The 19,719-nt window shown below is 46.7% G+C and overlaps 1 long non-coding RNA gene across 1 annotated transcript; it reads right to left on the bottom strand.

The window, feature by feature from the left end:
• Nucleotides 1-15,359: 15,359 nt before the first annotated feature.
• LOC139060564 (uncharacterized) lies at nucleotides 15,360-17,013 on the bottom strand. The gene is made up of 2 exons (XR_011514925.1): nucleotides 16,870-17,013; nucleotides 15,360-15,485 (listed from the first exon to the last, which is right to left on the bottom strand). It is a non-coding gene; the product is annotated as an uncharacterized lncRNA (long non-coding RNA).
• Between the last annotated feature and the right edge of the window lie 2,706 nt (nucleotides 17,014-19,719).

The raw sequence follows: 19,719 nt of genomic DNA, 5'->3' as shown, positions 1-19,719 counted from the left end.
TCAACAGCAGACATGCGCAGGAGTACTTATACTTGAGCTCACAGAAAAAGATGCTGCTTCACCGCAAAGACGAAGCAGTATTAGTAATAGTGAAGTACGCGACAATTACACGAAAGAAGATGCGCAGAGAGACGCCAGATTCTTGCTACAGCGAGAGGATTCTGGCTGTGAAACTGAACTGTCTCATAGTATGAAATCTATTGCTATTGGAGCAAGCTATTGGAGTTCGCACGAAGTTTCTTCAAATGCAAGCAATATATATATATATATATATATATATATATATATATATATATATATATATATATATATATATATATATATATATATATATATATATATATATATATATATATAGCGTTGGCAAAGCTGGTCGGGACCCAGCGCCCCCCTCCCACCTCCGAAAATATGAAAACTTTCCGCTTATGGTACGATGTCTCACAGCATCCTCGTAGCCTTCAGCTTCGGTAATAAGACTGAGGAATGCGAGCTGATCCCGAAGATTGGGGGTGCAGTTTAACACAGTGTCCCAAATTGTTAGCTGACACCTGCGCTCCCGATCTTAACCCAAGAAAGAAAGTAATTAATTCTAGTGGCCTTATGGAAGCTACAGAGCACACAAGTGTTCTACCTCGTGCTATGTGGTACGCGACGTATACGTGCCAGTCGTGTCAAAGAAGTGTAATAGAGTCGAACGACGTTATGACGAAGTTCTTGGGGCGTCCGAAATCCTTCATATTACAGGTCACTTCATTGTAAAGGTCGCGCAGAGCACAACTCACACATGAACAGGGACAGAGTTATTCCTTCGTAATGCCGGTCATTCCGTTCTATAAAGGGATGCTAGACTATAGTTGGTATCGGCACAAGAGAAGCATGCGTATGGTTTTAACATCACGCTGCTGCGTGTGTTGTGTCAGCGGTTCGATCCAGCCACCTATGCTCGAATTTCGCGAGTTACGATCTGAAGCTCTCCCTTCCAGATGGCTTAACATAACGCGAGGTAACTCTAGTCTGTTGCCTAGGGCTTCGTGTTACTTTTACAAATGCGTACTTTTTCTCATCGGAGTGAGCACAAGTCCTGATTGTGATGTTTGAGGGTGAAAAAAATCAATAGCGGACATTCTGCGTGATTGTCGTCGTTTCAATGCACAAAGTCCTCAGCACCATGCTCGACAGAACTGACAACCATCCCTTTATGGAAGGTAGCCTTATTGGACCGTGGTCTCAGCCGTCGTCGGCAGTAACTGATTTTTTTAAGGAAACAGGATTTGATGCTTTGTTTTTAATTTTTTTTTATCTTCTCTGCCCTTACCCTGTCTGCATGTGCAGAGTAGGTAAACGGACACTGAATCTGTTAACCTGTCTGCCTTTCAACTCGTGTTTCCCTACCTCCAATCCCATTCGTGCGTACATGTTATCGATCATAAGCACTGCAGTTATTCTGGTACTAGTGTGAATTGTGGCTATATGCCCGTGCAATTGGAGCCGAATACTGCGCGCGCGAGCGTACCTGTTAGCGCTTCTAACCAACGCAGTCACTCTGGCATGCTTTGTAGTCTTCTCACAAACTCTTGCTCATTTCATGAGCGATGATAAAATTGCAACAAATTTCTTGCGCTGTTTCAGTAGCAGCGAAAGCCTTTTAGCTCAACTTGTTCCTTTGCAAAGCCCGAAAAGAGCATGAATGCGATGTTGTCGATCATATTTAGCAAGAAAGCGCCTTTTGAGAGTCGAAAAATCCACAACGTCAATGCCGATTCTCATTTGCAAGAAAAAATTGCATTACGTAACATCGTAGCGTATGTGTGATGTTGTGATGCTTGGAGTGACCCAAGTTGACGTAAAAAAGGTTCATTCATGAGCGGTAGATGCCTGTAGGCTCTTGGAATACATACCCAGTGGCACACACCTAGCGGCCTCTTGACAGATACCCAATGGTATGTATTTTGTTCGTGTTCCATAGATTGTCGAATTATTGTTTTTAGTGTGGCTTGCCTATATTCATGACTAGCTACTCGACAACGTTAACTGAAACAGCCAAATAACATCTGGATTATAAATGCTGGACCTCCACGTCTTAGCTTACCGCGGTGAGCTCTGTTGTCCGTGTTCATTTGCGTCACAATTTGCACTTCTTTTATGCTTTACATAGTACCTGGTGCCATGAATGTCGCCTGCCTCGTACAAGTGCCGAGCTTTTTCAAAAGTCCAAGAACGAAAATTTGCTTTCCCGTACGTGAGGCCTGAAAACCCGCAGTGCGAAATCGCTGGATGCCCCGTGAGTGCTTTCGTCCCGTCGTCTGCTTCAGATGCCAGTGCTTTGACTTCTGCCGTTCGTGGTGCTGTTAGCCAGCACGTCGCTGACGCACCGCTGGCGCCCTACGACAGCCACCCGGCTCCTATTGGCGGCGAGTACTTACGCAATCGCCATCTGTCGGAACCGCTTCTCTTGCATAGTATGAGGGACAACACGCCGCGCCTCATAGGCTTGGCTGTAGGCTCTGAATAAAAAACCACGTAGCATTCCTCCTGGACATTGATGTAAGTACTCTCAAAGCAACAGAAGTTTTTTTATTGTCAAACTAACAATCTTGGGCAAACAGACAGACAGACAGACAGACAGACAAAGAACTTTATTAATGGTCCTGAGGAACCGGCGTTAGGGTACCTCCCTTTTCAGGGAGTCCCCGTAGCCGTCGCGGGCCGCACCCACGTCGGGGTCGGAAGATCGTGGTCCTCCGCCCTGTCGCAGGCCCTCTGGACAGCCCGTAGTTGCTCTGAGAGGTCGCCGCTCTTAAGGGCTGCCTCCCAGTCGGTTAGAGTGGTTAGCGATGAGCTGCGTAACGCAGGGCATTGCCAGAGCATATGGGACAAGGAGCAATACGCCTCCCCACAGTCTGGACAGTGGGGTTCTACATTAGGCGCGAAGTGACTGAATCTGCCCCTGGAGGGAAATGACCCCGTTTGAAGCATGCGAAACGCCGACGATTGTGGTCTATTAAGTTTAGGGTGTGGTAGCGGAAAGGCCCGCCGAGCAAGTTGATAATGTGTCAAGATTTCGTGGAAGGTGAGAAGCGAATCCCTGTACAGCCCTAAGTCGCCGCCCGTGAGTCCACCTGAACCGCCGCGGTGTGTAAGACCTCGCGCACAGTCATGGGCCAACTCATTGGCGTTAACAAGCTCAGAGTGTACATTGATTCCCATATGGGCCGGGAACCATTTGATGCTATGAAAACCAGCGGCCCCCTCGCTCACAGAACAGAAAGCTCAGAATGGTTTAAAGAGGCGACCTCTTTACCGGTTACGTACAGTGAACGGTGCCTGCGCACCGTCGTGCTATGGACTCCCCCGAACCGGTGTCTTCCGTGCAAACATAATAATAATAATAATAATAATAATAATAATAATAATAATAATAATAATAATAATAATAATAATAATAATAATAATAATAATAATTATTATTATTATTATTATTATTATTATTATTATTATTATTATTATTATTATTAATGCTATTATTATTAGTTTCAAAAGACATATACATTTGGCAGGAAAGAGAAAGCGAGGAGCAGGCTGGCAACTGCCACCGGAAGCGCCACAACGCTTACCTGCTCTTAAGAAATGATGTGACAGAAACACAGAAATGGAAGATAGGAACGAGGGGAGGAAAGAAACAGCAACGTGACATAACTAAAAGAAGAATCTAGAACGCACAGTACATGTCACGCATAAAAGGCCGGTCGCACAAGATCGCGTTACTACAGAGTTAAATAGAAGATGTAGTGTCTGAGCTACAAACGTAAACCTAAGCCAGTTAATCTAGAAAAGTAACTAGAACGCAAAGAACCTGGTCGCGTCGAGATCCGCAACTATTCGGGTACAAATACTTGTCGAGTGTTGTAAACCACTGGCCAAGGCGATTATAATCTCTCACTAGTGGCATGCACTGTGCCCTAAAAGCAGACACTCCAATATCAGGTGCTGAATGTCTTGCAGCAGCCACAAGACGTATACAAAGAACTGGCCATACGTCCTTGTTGGTATAAAGGTTCATGCACATTCACGCAGCCAAAGCTCAGCTTGAGTAGTTGCACTCTAGCACGACGAGGCAAGCCTCGACCGCGAACACGGGCGCGTACTTTCCAATTTGAACGAGCTGGCTCTAGATACTGCTTGAGCAGGTGGAGACGATTGAGCACACGAACGTCATCAAGGATTTCTGGGCATACACTGTTGCGTTGAAAATAGACGCTCGCTGAGAACAAACTGTAAAATTTCTTGTATAATGGGCTGCCAGTATAACCACGTGCTGCATAAAGGAATGAGGCCCCAATTCAGCGATTTCACGGGTTCACCGCGACCAACTGTGCGTCGGCATGCTTCTCCGCGCAGTGTTCGCTTTCACTGCAAGCGAGCTTCCTCACCGGGCCGTGAGCTTTAGGCCGCAGCATATGAGTATTTGACAGTATACAAGGAACCGTTGGGGCGTGAACGCCTACCAGAGTTGTTCAAAAATAGTTTCTACATAATTAGGGACTTCGCGACGCCTTCGGCGACTTGTGATTTGCCGTCTTGACGATTCAATAATATTTCTTCTAAAGTCTCAGATATTTCAATATCCCCATTTCTCAAGCTGCATCGCACTGTATGTTCATCGGTCTCCTCAGTGAGAAATTTCCCACTGCTTCTTTTTCCTAATCGGGTACATTCATTGTTTGGCGCTAACCCAAACAGAAGCATATGCCATGCATTTGTTTAATGTGCTTTTTGCCATTCTATTTTCATTCCAGAGAAATTTCCAGTGCCTAGCATGAAGAAATTGTGTGCTCAATGTAATGAAGAAGAGGTTGGAGCCTATGTGTGGCGCCGGCAACTCCTCTTCTTTTACATGACAGGGGTCATCGAGAAGTTGTCAACAATTACATAAACTGGACTAATGAACACATGAACGAACATTCCCGTGCTAATCCTCAGTACTGAAATATAAATAAGCGTTCACGCTACAGAAGAGACCATATGGAATGAATACTGCCAAAACCGAAGTGTCGACACGTAGCACTTGAGTTCACACAGTGTAAATGTTCACAAAACCAAGATTTTCACACAGAAAATCTTGGGAACTTGAATGTCGCACAGCACTCTAAATACAACAAGTAAAAAGGCTACACGGACACGAAGACACAATCAAAATGGTTTTAGGGAGCCTGCTATAACAATGCGAGCAGTAGCTGTTGTATGACTTAATATTTTGGGGATATTTTTTTTCCTGCATGAACTGTACTAAGGCGCATGCGGCGATGTTTTGAAGTTTTCCTATTGGCCATGGACCTGAAGTTTTTCCTAAGGGTAGGGACCGTCCATCCTAGCCATGTAGTCTTTCCGAAATGTTCCTGACGGGGCGTCACGATTTTTACAGTGTAGTAAAAGGTGTTCTATGTTTTCTTCAGCCTCTTTACATCAGCATGTAGCACTGTTAGTTTTTCTTATCCGATACAGGAAGCATTTAGTATAGGCAGTGACTAACCAAAGCCTATAAACTGTTGTTTCAACAGATCGACTAATTTTAAACAAAATATTCAATTCTACTTCAGGATCTTTATTTCATAATGGAGAATACTGCGCATGTTTATGAAATATGTTTCCTTGCACAATCTATCCCGTAGTGTGTTCAATAGACTTTTACACTTACACTTACTGGTTGCGCGATGCTCGCATTCTGTCGTATGTTAGCCAGGTTATAGCTTTTCTGACGAGATCCCTCCTAACTTCTTGTCGAGCCTGATGTCGGCTTGGTGACATGCCAAAATATTGCCCTAGGTGTTGTGGTCCCTTTCTTTTTTAACGAATATTTAATAGGCTTTTTACAAAGAAAATATTCTACAATGATATAGTAAAGCTGTAATTGCAGCTATATAACACTGTGTAACTATCAATGTAGTATTTCGTACCTTGTTTTGATCGACATGCTTTGCAACTAAATATACCCCCGTTTTCATTCATGTACGTTGTTTATATGCATCGTAATAGGCATTTATATCTCACGTAGTAGGGTCTACCGCAATGTTTCAAAATCTTGTCTTGTGAATCGTTGTCAACCGGATTCAGGGTTTTACTAGACTGGCCTGCACGCGAACGACCTGCACGGTACATCCATTTGAAGGCGCAGAGATCAACCAGAAGAAACACATAGCTAATATTGCAGTAACCAAGCGTATTATGGTTTGCTGCGGGCGTAAATTTTCGGCTGCGGTGTAATCATGTTGCTGCAGAAAATTTACACCCGCACAAAAGTAAAATACACTTGATTAGATCAATATCAGCTGTATTTGTCTGGTTTAGCTTTGCGCCACCAGGTGTCAGCACCATGCAGGCCATTATCGTTTGCGCCTCTTCTCATATGGTAAAACAACCAGTACGCTTGCGTTTACCGCAATTCCGATCATGCTAAAGCTCACTACCAACGCTATTTGAAAGACCTAACCACGCGTGAAGATTCCACTATTCATTTCAATGACACCCGTATTTTATCAGGATCTTGAAAATTTGTTCCTGCGCAAAAGTCACAGAAGGCGTGCAGACGCAAAGCCGAAGTAAAGCACGGCAGCGTCAAGACGACACCATGCAAGTGGTCACCCAGCAAACCGACACTTGTGTGCTGTATGCGGTGTCTTTATGTCTACGGCGTTGCTCGAGGTTGCGGGTTCGCTTCCGACCACGCGGCAGCATTTCGCTCAGAGGTAAAATGGCAAAATTTTCGTGCACTTATTTTAGCGCAGATTAGAGAACCCTAGGTGGTCAGAATTATACAGGTGACCTCCTCCACTACAGGGTGCATGATGATCAGGTCTTAATTCTCGTACATACAGCAGCATCATCTAGTGAAATTTTAACACTTCTGCCACAATTACCCAGAGTTATAGCGCTAAGCAAAGGACGGCGCACAATGTGACAGACGACGACGATGACAGTCGTCTTCTGTCACGTTGAGTAATCGTCCTTTGCTTAGCACTGTAGCTCTTGCTAATAAGGACATAGGAACTAGCCCAAACCGCCACCCTTTCAAACTTCTGCCACGATGTTAGGCGTCGCGTGCGGCGATGACAGTGCTAATTTTCTCGCAAGCTATGAAGAATGGCTCGTAACAAAGCCTCGAGAAACGTCTCGCCGAGTCTTCTATGTAATGCGCGTACGACAAGTGGTGCGCGCAATAGGAGAACATTACCTGACTACTCTCGTATTGCACCAAGCGCTCAATAACTTAAACATTCACCATAAGCATAACCGCCAGTTTGCGTAAAACACTACGGAGTGAGTGAGTTAGAAGGTTATTTAGGTCCTGAGGGCAAATCAATCTGGCGGCTCCACTGAGGTCGAGGCCAGTAGACAGAGTCCTTCGACGATGGCCCGGGCCCTCTGGACAGCCTTGAGCTGAGCGATGAGCTCTGTGCTTCTGAGCTCTGAGTCCCAGGAAGACTGGTCGGGAAAGTCCATGCTCGCGTTGGCAGGGCACAGCCAGAGCATGCGTTCGAAGTTGTTGTATACGTGGCCGCAGTGTGGGCATTCTGTAGGAAGGTCAGGATTGATCCTGCTTAGCGTTGTTTGTGTGACGTATGTCCTGGTCTGCAACTGTCTGTAAGTGACGCCTCACCCAAAGCTAGCAAAAATACCACTACGGAAAGCTTCGCATGTACCGATTCCCACAGTGCGTGAGATCTGCATAATTTTTGCATCTCTCGCTTGTTTTGCGTCGTGTACCATGGCGGATATCAGCGGCGCGAGTGCGTTCGAGCCAATGACAGAAAGCGAAAAGAATAATAAAAAAAAGAAGCCTTCCAAAATATAAAAAATGGCTGTGGCTTAGGTAAGGTTAAGCCCAGGATGCGAAGCATACTAGCCTTTATTTTAGTTGTTGAACCACTGTTTAGCCTGGTGAACTGCTGTTGCTTGGCTATATATGGTTCGGCTAGACGAAGAAACAACTCATGCGTTACTCTGCTTCGCCTTCAAGAGCGGAAGGCGAAGCAGAGTAACGCATGAGTTGTTTCTTCGTCTAGCCGAACCAAACATAGCCAAGCAACAGCAGTTCACCAGGCTAAACAGTGGTTCAACAACTAAAATTGCTAAACTAAACTAAACTAAACTAAACTAAACTAAACTAATGCGCATCACCCGCTATGGGGAAGCTTGAAGATGGATTGTTGAGGAAGACGTGTACTATCCTTCGCGTCGGACCATGAACTCTGCTGCCTAAATGATGGCAGTCCCACTTTTCTGCGGGGAGTGACATACAGTAGCTGCCTGGACTTAACTTTTGTTTCAAGATGCCTCAGTGCCAATGTGAAATGGTTTCCGGACAACGAAACACATGGTAGTGACCACGTACCAACGTACGTTAAAATCGATGGCATACGCAAGCCCCACTCTACCACAGTTCTTCAACACATCGACTGGCCTAAATACATGGAGAAGAGTTGCCAAAATATCCAACGATGTCCACCTGGCAACATCGAGGAGCACATTAACGACGCTGCTCGAGAAGCCACAAGAGTTTTTAGGCCTATTCCTAAATTTTCTGAATTCGAAGCAGAATTGGAGCGGCTTCGAGCAATTCGCCGTCGCGCGGAACGGAGGTACAGGCGCACCAAGTCCATCTACGACCTAAGGGAGGCGAGACGCATACAGAAGAAGATTCAACGTCGGATCAACTCCCTGCAGTCTGTAAGATGGAAGAGATTTTGTGATTCCCTTGATCCACATAAACCCCTATCACATATATGGAGAACGGTGCGCGGTCTTCGAGCATCACCACAACAACGCCACCCCTTCAAATGCCTGGCTCTCAGTCAAGGTCGCCGAGAGATCGACGTAGCGGAGGATTTCTGTCTAAGGATTGCTGGTCTACCATCCTCGTTCCCCGTACATGACCCCCTTGACGTTCCAATCTCGCGGGATTCTCGTATGGACAATCTGTTTACCATCGAAGAGTTACAAGCGGCGTTGGCAACGTGTAGACGTTCCTCATCGCCTGGGCCTGACGGGGTGACTTACGCAGCTCTTGGCAACCTCGGTCAAGCAGCCCGGCATGCTCTTCTAGAGGTGTACAACAATTCATGGCGGGAAGGAGTGGTTCCAGCTGCATGGAAGTCCAGCCGCCTTGTGCATCTGCTCAAACCAGGTAAATCACCCCTAGATGTGGCGTCTTACCGTCCCATTGCTCTGGCCAGTTGTCTAGGAAAAGTGATGGAGAGGATGGTGTTGACACGTCTAGAGTGGTATCTAGAACACTACAAGATATACCCTGACGCTATGGCCGGCTTCCGACGCGGACGCTCTTCGGTAGACAACGTCATAGATCTTGTCTCGTCTGTTCAACACGAAAAAAGCATAAGGAGACTGTCAGCGGCGATGTTCCTAGACGTTAAAGGCGCTTATGACAACGTAACACATCGAGCCATCCTGGACGCCTTGGGCGACGTGGGCCTAGGGGGACTTGTGTTTCGATGGATATTCAGCTACTTGACAGACAGGTCATTCTTTGTACAAACAGAGGATGGTGCATCATCACAGCACAACACCTACCGCGGAGTACCACAAGGCGGAGTCCTGAGTCCTACTCTATTTAACCTCGTGCTCAACGACCTGGCTCACACCGTTCCACAATCCGTCCATGTGTCGATCTATGCAGACGATATATGCATTTGGTCATCAGGAGTGACGCGTCCACAGGTGCGCGCCAGACTGCAAAAAGCGGTGACATTAACATCCAGCTATCTTCGAGCACGAGGTTTGGAGGTGTCCTCCCAGCAGTGCTCTGTGGTCGCTTTCACACGCAAAGCAATGAGAAAATACGTTGTTAGAATTGACGGACAGCCAATTGCCTACGAGAAGACGCACCGTTTTCTAGGAATAATAATAGATCGAGACCTCTCCTGGAGTCCTCACGTCTCTTACCTTAAGAGGAAACTAGGGATGATAACAGACGTGCTCAGATTTCTTGCAGGAAAGTCATGGGGTGCGTCTGTGAGTGCAATGCTCCAACTCTATAACGCACTGTTCTTGGGTCTCCTACGCTACAGCTTACCTGTACTAGATGGGACCAGTAAGACCAACCTCCGAGCCCTCCAATCTGTACAAGCTCAAGCTCTGAGAATTTGTCTTGGCCTTCCGAGGTGTGCATCAACGGCAGCAACAATAGCCATCGCGCATGACCACCCTGTTAAACATTACTTTAGTTTTCTGCAGATTAATTTTTAGACCCACTCTTCTACTTTGCCTCTCCAGGTCAGCGAGCATGCATTGCAGTTGGTCCCCTGAGTTAATAAGCAAGGCAATATCATCAGCGAATCGCAAGTTACTAAGGTATTCTCCATTAACTTTTATCCCCATTTCTTCCCAATCCAGGTCTCTGAATACCTCCTGTAAACACGCTGTGAATAGCATTGGAGAGATCGTATCTCCCTGCATGACGCCTTTCTTTATTGGGATTTTGTTGCTTTCTTTATGGAGGACTACGGTGGCTGTGGAGCCGCGATAGATATTTTTCAGTATTTTTACATATGGCTCGTCTACACCCTGATTCCGTAATGCCTCCATGACTGCTGAGGTTTCGACAGAATCAAATGCTTTCTCGTAATCAATGAAAGCTATATATAGGGGTTGGTTATATTCCGCACATTTTTCTATCACCTGATTGATAGTGTGATTATGATCTATTGTTGAGTAGCCTTTACGGAATCCTGCCTGGTCCTTTGCTTGACAGAAGTCTAAGGTGTTCCTGATTCTATTTGCGATTACCTTAGTAAATAGTTTGTAGGCAACGGACAGTAAGCTGATTGGTCTATAATTTTTCAAGTCTTTGGCGTCCCCTTTCTTATGGATTAGGATTATGCTAGCGTTTTTCCAAGATTCCGGTACGCTCGACGTTATGAGGCATTGCGTATACAGGGTGGCCAGTTTCTCTAGAACAATCTGCCCACCATCCTTCAACAAATCTGCTGTTACCTGATCCTCCCCAGCTGCCTTCCCCCATTGCATATCTCCCAAGGCTTTCTTTACTTCTTCCGGCGTTACCTTTGGGATTTCGAATTCCTCTAGACTACTTTCTCTTCCATTATCAATACGTATATTCACGTCGACTCCTTACGGGTGCACATCAGGCACTTTGCGCGACTTCCATCGCATCATCTCGCCTCCCTTCCTGCCGCTCGACCTCGTTCAGCGTTTAGCAGAATTATTGCCGCCAACCACGGAGGTTTACCGTCAAACTTCACACCTGCAGCACGGCCATCTCTACCGCTGTGGTGCCTGCATCCACTCCAAGCCCTTCTTGTTATTCCCGGCATCAAAAAGAAAACGGAAATGTCATCTATCGCCCTCAAACAAACCGTCCTTTCATTCTTACATGAAAAACACAACGACCGCACTCACGTTTACACGGACGGTTCTGTCTCCGGTAACAGTTCAGCTGGAGCAGTGGTACTTCCCGCTCAATCTGTCACTATCAAATTCAAGACGTCTCACGTTACATCATCGACGGCTGCAGAACTCTCAGCTATTCGTGCTGCTCTGGAGTTTATAGGTCCCAATTCACCACATTCCTGGTCCATCTTTTGTGATTCAAAGGCAGCTCTCCAGTGTCTGCTGTCCCCTTTCAACCACGGACCAAATGTACAATTAGTCGCAGACATCCGACTACTCCACCATTACGCAATTGACAAGGGACACAACATCATCTACCAGTGGATACCGGGTCACTGCGGAATTACGGGAAATGACAGTGCGGATGACGCTGCCCGGTCGGCCCATGATGGTGCCCAGATTGTGCCCATACCTCTGTCAAGAACAGACGCAGCCACAAGTCTTCGCTCCCTCGCATGCAAGCTTACGCTAATTCTGTGGAACACCAGCGAATTCACGAACACATGTCTTCACAGATTGGATCCAAGCTTGCAACTCCGTCTTCGACCAGGGTTACCCCGAGCGGAAGCAACACTTCTGTGCCGCCTATGGCTCGGCGTGGCATTCACAAACTCCTATTCCTTCCGCATTGGAATGGCCGACAGCCCTGCTTGCGACACCTGCGGCTGCGAAGAGACGATCGCGCACCTCCTCTGTGACTGTCCACGTTACAATGTGCAAAGAAAAGTGCTCGTGACCGTTCTAGAAAAACTGGACAATCGTCCCTTCACAGAAGAGAAAGTTCTAGGACACTGGTCCAGACGGGTTTCGGCACTCAAGGCCTTAAGGGCTTTGCTCAAGTTCTTAAGGACATGTGAATTGTGCGAACGCCTTTGACTATTGTTGCGCGTAACATCGCGTTACTGTGTGCATTTTTCTCCTCTTTTTTTCCTTTTTTTCTTCTCTCTTCCTTCTCATTTTATTTCCTTTACCCCTTTCCCCAGCACAGGGTAGCCAGCCGGTATTTACACTGGCTAACCTCCCTGTCTTTCCTTCCCTTTTGTCTCTCTCTCTCTCTTCAAGAGTGGAACGCGACAGCGTTCCCGTCGACCCGCCAAGGGGTGTGAGACAATGGGCAACGGCGCAGCGACTACGCGCCCCGCATTGGACGCGGTGAGCGTCGAGCAACGCAGCGTTCGGGCGCGGCAACGAAATGTGCGCCTGAGCAAGCGACGCACGCCTGAGCCTTAGAAACAGCTCGTTTCTAAGGCAACACCGCATTCACTAGAGGCGCTTTTGTACCACTTTGAAGCATCGTACTCGTGGCTCAGTGGTAGCGTCTCCGTCTCACACTCCGGAGACCCGGGTTCGATTCCCACCCAGCCCATCTTGCAAGAGTTCAGCCAAAGCCACCTAGAAAGTCAGTCTCTGTAGCACGCCGCAACCTTCGCTTCTCATTCCAACGAGCAGCTCTGTCTCCAGGAGGCATCTCACCTCGTGAGTGTCTAGCAGAGGCAAGCGCAGCTGTTTATATACCGCCGCGACGCCGCGAGCGACGGCGCGAGTTGGAGCCCCCTTTCTCCTCTGTCGTGACGTCACGGTGTCACGTGGTATTGAAGGCGACACCGCCGCGCCTGAGGAGCTGGGTTGAGCTCCCGTAATATGCTTCGCATAAAAATAAGATGCCCATCGTCATACTCTTTTCCGTCAGTATGAGTCCTGGTTTCGATTTTTCATTCTGCCAGGCCGGTTGGCTTTAAGTCAGTGTTATTCCACAAAGTAACGCGTTAGAAAACTTAGATCCGTCTTTTTTTTTAACCTATAGCATACACACATTTTCGTGACTGAAGCTCTTACGCACAACAGAGGGGCCTTAGAGAACAAGCAACTACAATGCCGCCACATGTATGTATGCATTAAATCTGCACTGACCAGCTATTAGCCATTTCTTATACAGCCAAACAATCAGGCAAAACTGTTGTGTAAGTGTACGCGTGTCCACGTAGCGTTCTGCAATGGCAGAAATGTAATAGCCATAATGCGGAAGATTTTTAAAGTCTGGTAATATTATGGCATTTAAGACTCAATATTTTGTTGAAAGTGGTCATTTTGCGAAGTCACAAAGTAGCTTGAACCTAGAAAAACAATGTTAAGGCAAATCCACGTGCCACTCATCTATTCAACGCTCGCTATAGCACACTGCATGAGGCTCTCGTAAACACTTGTGCCAGAGTTTGCTTTAGTAACTTCTGTAGGGAACGGTATATGACCTCAGTATTCATATTCAGCGCGCGCAAGGTTCATTTCACCTCTTACTTCAAAACACTAGCTTTAGGCACAAGAACATCATCTCTTGAACTCACAGGCATGAAGAATCGGTACTGAAAAGGAAAGCTGCAGCAGAAATCTCTCGCGGATAAAGGTCTACTGGGAATTACAAAGCAGGAAAAACTGTTCATTTCTTCTCCTTGGTGAAAAATTTTTGTCTACGCGAACTAACAAGGGACAGCTAGCACCAGTTCTATGCAGTGCCATTAAACGTGCAATATCGCTCCTCGTCGCGGGTTCACAAAATGCGTGGCAGCTCCCGTATCGTTTTACTGCTTTTCTTCCCATGCATATTAAGAAAACACACATGGAGGGTCCCAAGCATGCCGTGCCGAGTTCTGCCGCTGCTGATTTATTTGAAAACTACGTCTCAAGCCAGACGAAGAACAATATCAAAACCTTTAGGCTATTATAGTTATAGTTAAACCTTTAGGCTATTACGAAGTGCTTGGGGCGTTCGAAGTCCTTCAATAAACAGGTCACATCACTGTAAAGGTGGCGCAGCGCACAGCTTACACAAGAACACGGACATAATGATTCCTTCGTTATGCAGGTCATCCCGTTCTATAAAGAAATGCTAGAGTGTAGTTGGTATCGTGAAGAGAGAAGCGTGCGTATGGTTTGAGCGTCGCTCTCCTGTCTGTGTTGTGTCAGTGGTTCGATCCCACCATCTATGCTCGAATTTTGCGAGCTGCGTTCTGAAGCTTCGCATTCCCATAGCACGACGCGAGGTAACTCTCATCTGTCGCCTATAGCTTGGAGTAGCTTTTACGAATGCGTACTCTTAACCTCGTCGGAATGGCCACAAGTCCAGATTGTGATGTTTGCGGGTGCAAAGGGACAATAGCGCAGCTCCTGTGTGATTGACTTCGTTTCAATGCACGAAGTCTTCAGTGCCACGCTCAACAGGACCGCCAACCATCCCGTTACGGAAAGCAGAATTACTGAACCTGGGTCCTAGCCGACGTCAGCACAAACTGCTTTAAAATGGCTAGTGTTTTTTTAAGCAAGCGGGACTCAATGAATAACTATAAAGTGTGCTAACTGTTGCTTTGCTTTCTTTTTTTTTAATGTTCTCTGCCAAAACCTCATTCGCCTGTGCGCAGTAGCCAACCGGACACTTAATCTGTTAACCTGTCTGGCTTTCACCTCGTGTTTAACTGCCTTATTTTTATCACTCATTTCTTACTCTCCTGTCAAAGCTGCCTTATCATAGAGAAAGAAAAAAAAGTTAAGAGTGGACACTCCCATACACCCCCAGCGGCCCAATCGACCCTAGCGCGCCTGGCGGTTGATGAGAGCAACTGGCCTGCACTTCCTGTTACGGTTTCGCTGGCGCGAAATTTGGATTACCCCCCGTAACCGACGTTGGGCTTTAGCGGAAGCTTGTCATTTCAGACCACTTTTCGTCACCCAAATGGCAACGCTTTTATTTCTCGCTTTGATTTAGCGATTCACTCTTTTGACTAGTTCAATATTTGGTGTGAATTGAGGTAGTGACGCAATTTTTATTTCGATTAAGTTGTAACAGATGGAGATAGAGGTAATCATAATTCACTACGGCTTTATCCATCGCGCTTGTCTTCTGTGTTCTGGTACAAGCGCTCATATGTATCAAAGAGACAGAGTTTCCGCAATGTTTTTATTCCAAGTCAAGATAGGCTTTTTCTGGGTTCTGCCGTTGTCAAAGCACCACGACACACAGCAGTAGCTGCCGTGGCTTGGACCGCCGGACGGCATGGCATCAGCACGGTCTGAAAATATCGATAAGTGCACGCTTCGTTAATTACCAAAAACATATGTACACGTCATAACTGTACCAGGAAACCGCTTTGAATGAATAGCGCACCGATGCACAATATAAAACGACCGACACATCCTGACCTCTGACCCATATAACCCGGACTTACAAGGAGAAATGTTAATACCCCGTACAGGGGTGTTCAAAAGTTCCCAGGCCGCCATCCTATTTAATCCCATGGAGGGCATCGCGGCCTGTGAAGTTTTGGACACCCCTGTACGTACTTAGTATAAGGAGTACATTGGTAGGCAAAATAGCAGTTCACATAAGCGTGATAAAGATACATTCGAAACGTCCAAATAAGAGGCCTTTGTTGAAATGCGCGCCACGCCACGCCTACGCGACAATACGTTGTGCAATGTCTTCGCCACCAAAAAATGATAAGGAACCGAAAATTATTAGAATGCGTAGTACTTCCCAACACGGCCGCCGCAATAAGTACATGCAGTAGTCATTGGTGACTTTTCCCCACCGTTACTTTTCTGTGTAAACAATCCGCACGGACGCATACACCAGCGTCCGTCCGTGCGCCATAGATACACACCTCGCTAAAGTACCAAACGCAATAAGCTATGCTCGCTGTTTATGTCACATGCCATTGTTTGCACGCAATATCGTTAAAATATTCAGGAGCCCTTACTCTATAAGGGAAACGAGCAAGCAAAACTTGGCTACAGCGTGCCTAACGTCCTGCTTTCTTTATTTAGGTAGCGCCCGTCCCCGGAACGCCATTTTCGGTCTGAATCAGCGTGGCGTCTTTTATGTTCTTTCCAGCGTTCGTCAGCCTCTAGAACGGGCCAACGAAAAGACCGTCAACCGTGAAGCGAGCATTTAAACGCGGTTTAGGAATTCAATTTTCTCGAAACCGGAATTTTCCTGAAATGTGCAATTCATGATATTGACCTTAAGCGTTGTCCAGCAGATCGTTTTTAATCCGCCAAAACGAACTATTTCAATGGAACGCCGATACCACGGTTATCGCAAACAGCGCTGGGCAAGAATGGTTTACCCTCGCAAACCGAGACGCAGCGTCTCGATGGCGTCTGACAAGCTGCGAATCGCAGTGCAGTGCACAGCCGTGAACCGGTGCAAGTTAATGGCAGCTTCGCGTCGTTTGATTATATTCACGGAACGCAACCAACAAAGATTATGCCGTTCTCGGTGGGGATAGCAAGAAAGTACAGCTAGTACAGCCCTCTTGCTACGCGTTTCTTGGGGGGGCATGCTTTTCGCATTGTTCGCGTCTAGCCGCCTCATATAGAGCCGCAAACTGCTTTTTTTAGCGAACCTCGTCGCGCTCACAATTACTCCAAGCTTCGCTTAAAAACGTGACTCACCTTTCTCACACACAAGAACACCGCCGCAGCCGACGTTCACGAGACGTTCCCGCTGGCACGCCGCTGGTGTCGTTGATTTCTTCTCGATGGACGAATGGTGATTGGTGTTGATGGCAGTACGAATGAAGAACAAAAAGCACGGAAGGTGTCTTCGATAAATTCTGTTTTTATGTATCAGAAACACGCCAAATTTGGGTGTATAATTATTATTTTGCAAAGCGATTGAGCAGAATTCATTACAACATTTTCTTTTATTGCGACTGCGTCCCCTGGCGTTTGATGAGAGCATTAGTTCGTTACGTAGCCGTGACGTTGTTCCTGAGGCCAGATTTCTCGGAGTGTCCGCTCTTATATTATGGCCGACCACGCAAGCAGCTTTACGGAGCTAGTCGATTTTGTCGCCCTATTAAGGGAAGCCGATGTTCGCGAAGCCCTTCGTTATGTAAAGCTCATCCGGCGTGTACTCAGGGACCGTCAGAATGTCATGGAGATGTACAACGACGGCGAGTTTCTTGGCAGGTTCCGCTTTTCAAAACGAGCGGTGGTACACCTTCTCTCCATCCTGCCACTTGCTCCGAGCCCAGACGATCGCGGTTCGCCCGTGCCGCCACTTCTCTTTCAAGTTGTCCCAACACTTGCGTAGCTGATGCTCCGTGCGCGGGTGGACTCCGTTCTTACTGTTGAACTGTTGTTCTATCTGCTGCCATTTCTTTTTCTTCTCGCTCAGGGACACCGCATCAGTACGCTTGTTCTCCAGCACGTTGCTCTCTCTCGTCACCAAGTCAATCAAAATTCCCCGCTCCTCCTCCGTAAAGTTGATTTTTTTCCTCTCAGTGGCCATTCCCACAACAGATCTTACAATAAGCAAACGAACACTTCAAAACACAAATAAATGAACAAATAAGGAAATAAATAAATAAATACGCGCAATATTCACAGCATCTAACGGAAGTTATAGCTAACACACAAGAGAAAAAGTGAAGGAACTGCGCTCGAGCACCGCAAAATGGAAATGGAAAATGAAGCACCGCAAATGGAAAAAAAAAACGGCAACGCGTGTTGCCATGGCAACACGCGTTGCCGTTTTTTTGCGCGTCTCACATCTGCAGATGAGAGACGCGCAACAGCTAGAACTCGCTCTTTTCACATTGCTTTTTCACAACGCGTAATAATGCGCCATCCAATTTTTATATTTATTGTTCTCAGCGACAAAAATGTGTTTCCTTTTTAATAAGTGAGCGGTTTAAGGCCAAGAAAAGTTCATAGCCTCGCACCCATGCTCATCTCTTATGACGATAAGGCCGCCTTCGATAAGGACGCCTTTTCACGCAATAAGGGACGCTTCTGAATCATACCTTGGCCTTTTCTCAACCTTATACTTTCCTCATCCTTATAAAAGGGCGCCTTATGGCGTTAAGATAAGGTTGGTTTGTGAATACGGGCCTTAGTCTTTTTCCTTCTCTATGGCCTTATGGACACAAGGAGTACACCGCAAAGTTGCTATTGGAGCCGAATATTGCACGCGCGAGCCTACCTATTAGCGATTATCACCTACGTAATTACTCTGCCAACGTATGCAGTTTTATGACAAATACTTCTTTACTGTACGGTTGACGAGAAAATTGGAACAGTCTTCTGGCCCAATTTCGGCAGCAGCAAAAGCCTTTTAGCTCAATATGACTTATCTAACGCCCACAAAGAGCACGACCGCGGTGTTGGCGGTCATATTTAGCGAGAAAGCCGCTTTGAGAGACGAAAACATCCACAACGTCGATGCCGACTCTCAAGTGCAAGAAAAATCGCATTATGCGAACGTCGCCGCGTAGGTGTGATGTTATTGTGATGCTAGCAGTGACTGAAGTTGACATAAAAAAGGTTCATTCATGAGTGGTAGATGCCCGTTGGCTGTTGAGTACATAGCCAGTGGCACACACCTAGCGGTTTCACGATCAATACCCAATGGCATGTATTTTATACATGTTTCATTGTAGGTGAATTGTTTTTTGTGCTCTTCCCCTATATAGATGATTAGCTAGGCCACAATGTTAACTGAAACAGCAAAATAACATCTGGATTGTAAATGCTGGACCTCCCCGTCTTAGCTTACCGCGGTGAGCTCTGTTGCCCGTGGTCATTTCCATCGAAATTTGCACTAGTTTTTTTTATTTCTATAGTACCTGGTGCCGTGAACGTGGCCTGCCTAGTAGAAGTGCCGAGCTTTCTGTAAAGGCCACGCACGAAAATTTGTTTTACCGTACGTCAGGCCTTAAAACCCGCAGTGCTAAAACCGTGAGCTCCAACCTACCATCGTCTGCTTCACACGCCTGTGCTTTGACTTCTGCCGCTCGCGGCGCTGTTCGCCAGCACGTCACTGTTGCGCCACTGGCGACTTACGACAGCCGCCCGGTTCCTATTGGTGGCAAAGACTTACGCAATCGCCATCTGTCGGAACCGAATCGTCTGCGTAGTATGAGGGACAACGCGGCGCGCCTCATAGGCTTGGCTGTCGGCACTCAATTAGAAAACTCCGCAGGATCCCTGCTGAACGTTGATCCAAGTACTCTCGAAACGACGTAAGTGTTTTACTGTCAAAGTAATAGTCTTGAGCAAACAGAAAACACAGCATGGTTTATGTAGGCTACCTTTTTACCGATAACGTACAGTGAACGGTGACTGCGCGCGGTCACCGCGATGGAGACCCTCGAACCGGTTTCTTGGGTGAAATTATTATTAATACATACATTTGACAGGAAAGGGTGAGCGACGTGCAGGCTGGAAACTGCCACCGGAAGGGGCACAACGCCCGCGCGCTCTTCAGAAGGGAGGTGCCAGAAACACTGAAATGGAAGA

The sequence above is a fragment of the Dermacentor albipictus genome, chromosome 5, assembly GCF_038994185.2.
Source record: "Dermacentor albipictus isolate Rhodes 1998 colony chromosome 5, USDA_Dalb.pri_finalv2, whole genome shotgun sequence".
Lineage (NCBI taxonomy): Eukaryota > Metazoa > Arthropoda > Arachnida > Ixodida > Ixodidae > Dermacentor > Dermacentor albipictus.
The sequence above is the reverse complement of the archived record's forward strand: the minus strand, read 5'-3'. Positions and strand labels throughout refer to the sequence as shown.